Source organism: Procambarus clarkii, chromosome 5 (assembly GCF_040958095.1).
Source record: "Procambarus clarkii isolate CNS0578487 chromosome 5, FALCON_Pclarkii_2.0, whole genome shotgun sequence".
NCBI classification, from domain to species: Eukaryota; Metazoa; Arthropoda; class Malacostraca; order Decapoda; family Cambaridae; genus Procambarus; species Procambarus clarkii.
The window spans coordinates 42,531,917-42,540,138 of record NC_091154.1 but is presented as its reverse complement, the minus strand read 5'-3'; positions in this window follow the sequence as shown (position 1 = coordinate 42,540,138).

Here is an 8,222-nt window from a genome sequence, read left to right as displayed (position 1 = left end):
GGGCTCTAATCTCCTCCTTTGCTGCTGTCAGCTCTCTTTTCAGGTTGCTTATTTCGTTCTTCATTTCCTGCATCATTTCTTGCATCTCACTCTTGATGTCCTCCAGAAACTGGGCGAACATTTCCTTCATCTCGTCACCTTGGCTCTTTCCTGTTCCCCTGGGACCTCTGGCTGCCATGCTTGACCCTGTGTGTGTGTGTGTGTGTGTGTGTGTGTGTGTGTATGTGTGTGTGTGTGTGTGTGTGTGTGTGTGTGTGTGTGTGTGTGTGTGTGTGTGTGTGTGTGTGTGTGTGTGTGTGTGTGTGTGTGTGTGTATGTGTGTGTGTGTGTGTGTGTGTGTGTGTGTGTGTGTGTGTGTGTGTGTAATTCGAGTAAATAGTATGTGTGTGTGTGTGTGTGTGTGCGTGCGTGTGTGTGCGTGTGTGTGTGTGTGTGTGTGTGTGTGTGTGTGTGTGTGTGTGTGTGTGTGTGTGTGTGTGTGTGTGTGTGTGCGTGCGTGTGTGTGTGTGTGTGTGTGTGTGTGTGTGTGTGTGTGTGTGTGTGGTGTGTGTGTGTGTGTGTGTGTGTGTGTGTGTGTGTGTATGTGTGTGTGTGTGTGTGTGTGTGTGTGTGTGTGTGTGTGTGTGTGTGTGTGTGTGTGTGTGTGTGTGTGTGTGTAATTCGAGTAAATAGTAAATGCAAAGTAATGAAACTAGGCAGTGGCAACAGGAGGCCAGACACAGGATACAGAATAGGAGATGAAGATGAAGTACTTCATGAAACGCACAGAGAGAAAGATATCTTTGTTGATATCATAAAGTTGATATCACACCAAACCTGTCTCCTGAAGCCCACATAAAAAGAATAACGTCTGCGGCATATGCGAGGCTGGCTAACATCAGAACAGCGTTCAGGAACCTGTGTAAGGAATCATTCAGAATCTTGTACACCACATATGTAAGACCAATCCTGGAGTATGCGGCCCCAGCATGGAGCCCGTACCTTGTCAAGCACAAGACGAAGCTGGAAAAAGTTAGTTCGGAGATACGCCACTAGGCTAGTCCCAGAACTAAGAGGCATGAGTTACGAAGAAAGGCTGCGAGAAATGCACCTCACGACACTAGAAGACAGAAGAGTAAGGGAAGACATGATCACTACCTACAAAATTCTCAGAGGAATTGACAGGATAGATAAAGATAAACTGTTTAACACGGGTGGTACGCGAACAAGGGGACACAGGTGGAAACTGAGCACCCAAATGAGCCACAGGGACGTTAGAAAGAAGTTTTTCAGTGTCAGAGAAGTTAACGGATGGAATGCATTAGGCAGTGATGTGGGTTTTTTTTTTGATGTCCATAGGGAATGGAAAGGATGGGGGAGGTAGAGGGAGGTGGAGATGAAATTCAGGAAGAGGATGCGGGTGTAGAGATTAGTGATGTGGTGGAGGCTGACTCCATACACAGTTTCAAATGTAGATATGATAGAGGCCAGTAGGCTCAGGAATCTGTACACCTGTTGATTGACAGTTGAGAGGCGGGACCAAAGAGCTAGAGCTCAACCCCCCCGCAAGCACAATCATGTGAGTACATGAGAGCCGGTGGCCGAGCGGACATCACGCTGTTCACGTGATCCTGTGGTCCCGGGTTCGATCCCGGGCGCCGGCGAGAAACGATGGGCAGAGTTTCTTTCACCCTATGCCCCTGTTACCTAGCAGTAAATAGGTACCTGGGAGTTTGTCAGCTGTCAAGGGCTGCTTCCTGGGATGTGTGTGTGTGTGAGGCGTGGAGAAAGAAAATAGTAATAGTAGTACTAGTAGAAACAGTTGATTGACAGTTGAGAGGCGGGCTGAAAGAGCAGAGCTCAACCCCCGCAAGCACAACTAGGTGAATACACACACACTCACACACAAGGAAGTGTGTGTAAACCTAAGTATGGAGGAATTTAGGGCGCTTTACACTGCCTACGTGAGACCAGTCTTAGAGTATGCCGCCTCATCATGGAGTCCCCATCTGAAGAAGCATATATTGAAACTGGAAAAGGTTCAGAGGTTTGCAACGAGACTCGTCCCAGAGCTACGAGGGATGGGGTATGAGGAGCGCCTGAGGGAACTGTGCCTTACGACACTAGAAAGAAGAAGGGAGAGGGGGGACATGATAGGAACGTATAAGATACTCAGAGGGATTGACAGAGTGGACATAGACGAAATGTTCACACGGAATAGTAACAGAACGAGAGGACATGGATGGAAGCTTGAAACTCAGATGAGTCACAGAGATGTAAGGAAGTTTTCTTTTAGCTTGAGAGTAGTGGGAAAATGGAATGCACTTCAGGAACCGGTTGTTGAGGCAAATTCTAGTCATAATTTTAAAACTAGATATGATAGGGAAATGGGACCGGAGTCATTGTTGTAAACAACCGATGATCGAAAGGCGGGATCCAAGAGTCAATGCTCGATCCTGCAGACACAACTAGGTGAGTACATACACACACCACACTCTCTCTCTCTATATACATATATATCCATTGTAGCGGTCACGCCTACTCTCGTTCATTTGTTTTTACTGAAAGTGAATATGGCAATTGAGTAAAAAAATATGACGTGTTTTGTATGTATTTTTTGAGTGTTCACGCTCAGCTGCGTCTAATTGGGAAGGTTGTTGATTGTTGAGCCTTTGTGTGTTCCGTGCAGGTGCTGTTGTATTTGAGGCAGGTACTGTTGTATTTGAGGCAGGTGCTTTTGTATTTGAGGCAGGTGCTTTTGTATGTGAGGTAGGTGTTGTTGTATTTGAGGCAGGTGCTGTTGTATTTGAGGTAGGTGTTGTTGTATTTGAGGCAGGTGTTGTTGTATTTGAGGCAGGTGTTGTTGTATTTGAGGCAGGTGTTGTTGTATTTGAGACAGGTGCTGTTGTATTTGAGGCAGGTGCTTTTGTATTTGAGGTAGGTGTTGTTGTATTTGAGGCAGGTGCTGCTGTATTTGAGGCAGGTGTTGTTGTATTTGAGGCAGGTGCTGTTGTATTTGAGGCAGGTGCTGTTGTATTTGAGGCAGGTGCAGTTGTATTTGAGGCAGGTGCTGTTGTATTTGAGGCAGGTGTTTTTGTATTTGAGGTAGGTGGTGTTGTATTTGAGGCAGGTGCTGTTGTATTTGAGGTAGGTGTTGTATTTGAGGTAGGTGTTGTATTTGAGGTAGGTTTGTTTGTATTTGAGGTAGGTGTTGTTGTATTTGAGGCAGGTGTTGTTGTATTTGAGGCAGGTTTTGTTTTATTTGAGGCAGGTGTTGATGTATTTGAGGCAGGTGTTGTTGTATTTGAGGCATGTGCTGTTTTATTTGAGGCAGAAGGTGTTGCATATGAGGCAGGTGGTGTTGTATTTGAGGCAGGTGTTGTTGTATTTGAGGCAGGTGTTGTTGTATTTGAGGCAGGTTTTGTTTTATTTGAGGCAGGTGTTGATGTATTTGAGGCAGGTGTTGTTGTATTTGAGGTAGGTGCTGTTGTATTTGAGGCAGGTGCTGTTGTATTTGAGGCAGGTGCTGTTGTATTTGAGGCAGGTGTTGTTGTATTTGAAATAGGTGTTTTTGTATTGAGGCACGTGCTGGTGGATTTGAGGCAGGAGCTGTTGTATATGAGGCAGGTGCTGTTGTATTTGAGGTTGGTGTTTTTGTATTTGAGGCTGGTGTTGTATTTGAGATACGTGTTGTTGAATTGGAGGTAGGTGTTCTTGTATTGGAGGTAGGTGTTGTTATATCTGAGGCAGGTGTTCTTGTATTTGAGGTAGGTGTTGTTAAATTTGAGAGAGGTGCTGTTGTATTTGAGACAGGTGTTTTTGTATTTGAGGTAGGTGCTGTTATATTTGAGGTAGGTGTTGTTGTGTTTGAGGCAGGTGTTGTTGTAATTGAGGCCGGTGCTGTTCTATTTGAGGCAGGTGCTGTTGTATTTGAGGCAGGTGCTGTTGTATTTGAGGCAGGTGTTGTTGTATTTGAGGTAGGTGTTGCTATATATGAGGCAAGTGCTGTTGTATTTGAGGCAGGTGCTGTTGTATTTGAGGCAGGTGGCATTAGATTTGAGACAGGAGGTGTTGTATTTGAGGCAGGTGTTTTTGTATTTGAGGTAGGTGGTGTTGTATTTGAGGCCGGTGTTGTTGTATTTGAGGTAGGTGTTTTATTTGAGGTAGGTGTTTTTGTATTTGAGGTAGGTGTTGTTGTATTTGAGGTAGGTATTGTTGTGTTTGAGGCAGGTGCTGTTGTGTATGAGGTAGGTGTTCTTGTATTTGAGGTAGGTGTTGTTGTATTTGAGGCAGGTGTTGTTGTATTTGAGGCACGTGCTGTTGTATTTGACGCCGGGGGTGTTGTATTTGAGGCAGGTGCTGTTGTATTTGAGGCAGGTGCTGTAGTATTTGAGGTAGGTGTTTTTGTATTTGAGGCAGGTGTTGTTGTATTTGAGATAGGTGTTGTATTGGTGGTAGGTGTTGTTGTATTGGTGGTAGGAGTTGTTATATCTGAGACAGGTGTTGTTGTATTTGAGGTAGTTGTTGTTATATATGAGGCAGGTGCTGTTGTATTTGAGGCAGGTGTTTTTGTATATGAGGTAGGTGGTGTTGTATTTGAGGCAGGTGCTGTTGTATTTGAGATAGGTGTTGTTGTATTTGAGTTAGGTGTTGTTGTATTTAGGTAGGTTTTATTGTATTTGAGGTAGGTGTTGTTGTGTTTGAGGTAGGTGTTTTTGTATTTGAGGCATGTGGTGTTGTATTTGAGACAGGTGGTGTTGTATTTGAGGCAGGTGTTGTTGTATTTGAGGCATGTGCTGTTTTATTTGAGGCAGGTGTTGTATATGAGGCAGGTGGTGTTGCATTTGAGGCAGGTGTTGTTGTATTTGAGGCAGGTGTTGTTGTATTTGGGGCAGGTTTTGTTTTATTTGAGGCAGGTGTTGATGTATTTGAGGCAGGTGTTGTTGTATTTGAGGCAGGTGCTGTTGTATTTGAGGCAGGTGCTGTTGTATATGAGGCAGGTGCTGTTGTATTTGAGGCAGGTGCTGTCGTATTTGAGGCAGGTGCTGTTGTATTTGAGGTTGGTGTTTTTGTATTTGAGGCTGGTGTTTTATTTGAGATAGGTGTTGTTGTATTGGAGGTAGGTGTTGTTGTATTGGAGGTAGGTGTTGTTATATCTGAGGCAGGTGCTGTTGTATTTGAGTTAGGTGTTGTTATATTTGAGAGAGGTGCTGTTGTATTTGAGACAGGTGTTTTTGTATTTGAGGAAGGTGTTTTTGTATTTGAGACAGGTGCTGTTGTATTTGAGGTAGGTGTTGTTGTATTTGAGGCAGGTGTTGTTGAAATTGAGGCAGGTGCTGTTCTATTTGAGGCAGGCACTGTTGTATTTGAGGCAGGTGCTGTTGTATTTGAGGCAGGTTTTGTTTTATTTGAGGCAGGTGTTGATGTATTTGAGGCAGGTGCTGTTGTATTTCAGGCAGGTGGCACTGGATTTGAGACAGGTGGTGTTGTATTTGAGGCAGGTGTTTTTGTATTTGAGGTAGGTGGTGTTGTATTTGAGGCAGGTGCTGTTGTATTTGAGGTAGGTGTTGTTGTATTTGAGGTAGGTGTTGTTGTGTTTGAGGAAGATGCTGTTGTGTATGAGGTAGGTGTTGTTGTATTTGAGGTAGGTGTTGTATTTGAGGCAGGTGTTGTTGTATTTGAGGCACGTGCTGTTGTATTTGACGCCGGGGGTGTTGTATATGAGGCAGGTGCTGTTGTATTTGAGGAAGGTGCTGTAGCATTTGAGGTAGGTGTTTTTGTATTTGAGGCAGGTGTTGTTGTATTTGAGATAGGTGTTGTTGTATTGGAGGTAGGTGTTGTTGTATTGGAGGTAGGAGTTGTTATATCTGAGGCAGATGTTGTTGTATTTGAGGTAGTTGTTGTTATATATGAGGCAGGTGCTGTTGTATTTGAGGCAGGTGTTTTTGTATATGAGGTAGGTGGTGTTGTATTTGAGGCAGGTGCTGTTGTATTTGAGTTAGGTGTTTTATTTGAGGTAGGTATGTTTGTATTTGAGGTAGGTATTGTTGTATTTGTGGTAGGTATTGTTGTATTTGAGGTAGGTGTTGTTATGTTTGAGGCAGGTGCTGTTGTATATGAGGTATGTGTTGTTGTATTTGAGGTAGGTGTTGTTGTATTTGAGGCAGGTGTTGTTGTGTTTGAGGCAGGTGTTGTTTTATGTGAGGCAGGTGTTGTTGTATTTGAGGCAGGTGTTGTTGTATTTGAGGCAGGTGCTGTTGTATTTGAGGCAGGTGCTGTTGTATTTGAGGCAGGTGCTGTTGTATTTGAGGCAGGTGCTGTTGTATTTGAGGCAGGTGCTGTTGTATGTGAGGTAGGTGTTTTTGTAAATGAGCCAGGTGTTGTTGTATTTGAGGCACGTCCTGTTGTATTTGAGGCAGGCGCTGTTGTATATGAGGGGGGTGCTGTTGTATTTGAGGTTGGTGTTTTTGTATTTGAGGCTGGTGTTGTATTTGAGATAGGTGTTGTTATATTTGAGAGAGGTGCTGTTGTATTTGAGGTAGGTGTTTTTGTATTTGAGGCAGGTGCTGTTGTATTTGAGGTAGGTGTTGTTGTATTTGAGGCAGGTGTTGTTGTAATTGAGGCAGGTGCTGTTCTATTTGAGGCAGGTGCTGTTGTATTTGAGGCAGGTGCTGTTGTATTTGAAGCAGGTGTTGTTGTATTTGAGGTAAGTGTTGTTATATTTGAGTCAGCAGCTGTTGTATTTGAGGCAGGTGCTGTTGAATTTGAGGCTGGTGGCATTGGATTTGAGACAGGTGGTGTTGTATTTGAGGCAGGTGTTTTTGTATATGAGGTAGGTGGTGTTGTATTTGAGGCAGGTGCTGTTGTATTTGAGATATGTGTTGTTGTATTTGAGTTAGGTGTTGTTGTATTTAGGTAGGTTTTATTGTATTTGAGGTAGGTGTTGTTGTGTTTGAGGTAGGTGTTTTTGTATTTGAGGCATGTGGTGTTGTATTTGAGACAGGTGGTGTTGTATTTGAGGCAGGTGTTGTTGTATTTGAGGCATGTGCTGTTTTATTTGAGGCAGGTGTTGTATATGAGGCAGGTGGTGTTGCATTTGAGGCAGGTGTTGTTGTATTTGAGGCAGGTGTTGTTGTATTTGGGGCAGGTTTTGTTTTATTTGAGGCAGGTGTTGATGTATTTGAGGCAGGTGTTGTTGTATTTGAGGCAGGTGCTGTTGTATTTGAGGCAGGTGCTGTTGTATATGAGGCAGGTGCTGTTGTATTTGAGGCAGGTGCTGTCGTATTTGAGGCAGGTGCTGTTGTATTTGAGGTTGGTGTTTTTGTATTTGAGGCTGGTGTTTTATTTGAGATAGGTGTTGTTGTATTGGAGGTAGGTGTTGTTGTATTGGAGGTAGGTGTTGTTATATCTGAGGCAGGTGCTGTTGTATTTGAGTTAGGTGTTGTTATATTTGAGAGAGGTGCTGTTGTATTTGAGACAGGTGTTTTTGTATTTGAGGAAGGTGTTTTTGTATTTGAGACAGGTGCTGTTGTATTTGAGGTAGGTGTTGTTGTATTTGAGGCAGGTGTTGTTGAAATTGAGGCAGGTGCTGTTCTATTTGAGGCAGGCACTGTTGTATTTGAGGCAGGTGCTGTTGTATTTGAGGCAGGTTTTGTTTTATTTGAGGCAGGTGTTGATGTATTTGAGGCAGGTGCTGTTGTATTTCAGGCAGGTGGCACTGGATTTGAGACAGGTGGTGTTGTATTTGAGGCAGGTGTTTTTGTATTTGAGGTAGGTGGTGTTGTATTTGAGGCAGGTGCTGTTGTATTTGAGGTAGGTGTTGTTGTATTTGAGGTAGGTGTTGTTGTGTTTGAGGAAGATGCTGTTGTGTATGAGGTAGGTGTTGTTGTATTTGAGGTAGGTGTTGTATTTGAGGCAGGTGTTGTTGTATTTGAGGCACGTGCTGTTGTATTTGACGCCGGGGGTGTTGTATATGAGGCAGGTGCTGTTGTATTGAGGAAGGTGCTGTAGCATTTGAGGTAGGTGTTTTTGTATTTGAGGCAGGTGTTGTTGTATTTGAGATAGGTGTTGTTGTATTGGAGGTAGGTGTTGTTGTATTGGAGGTAGGAGTTGTTATATCTGAGGCAGATGTTGTTGTATTTGAGGTAGTTGTTGTTATATATGAGGCAGGTGCTGTTGTATTTGAGGCAGGTGTTTTTGTATATGAGGTAGGTGGTGTTGTATTTGAGGCAGGTGCTGTTGTA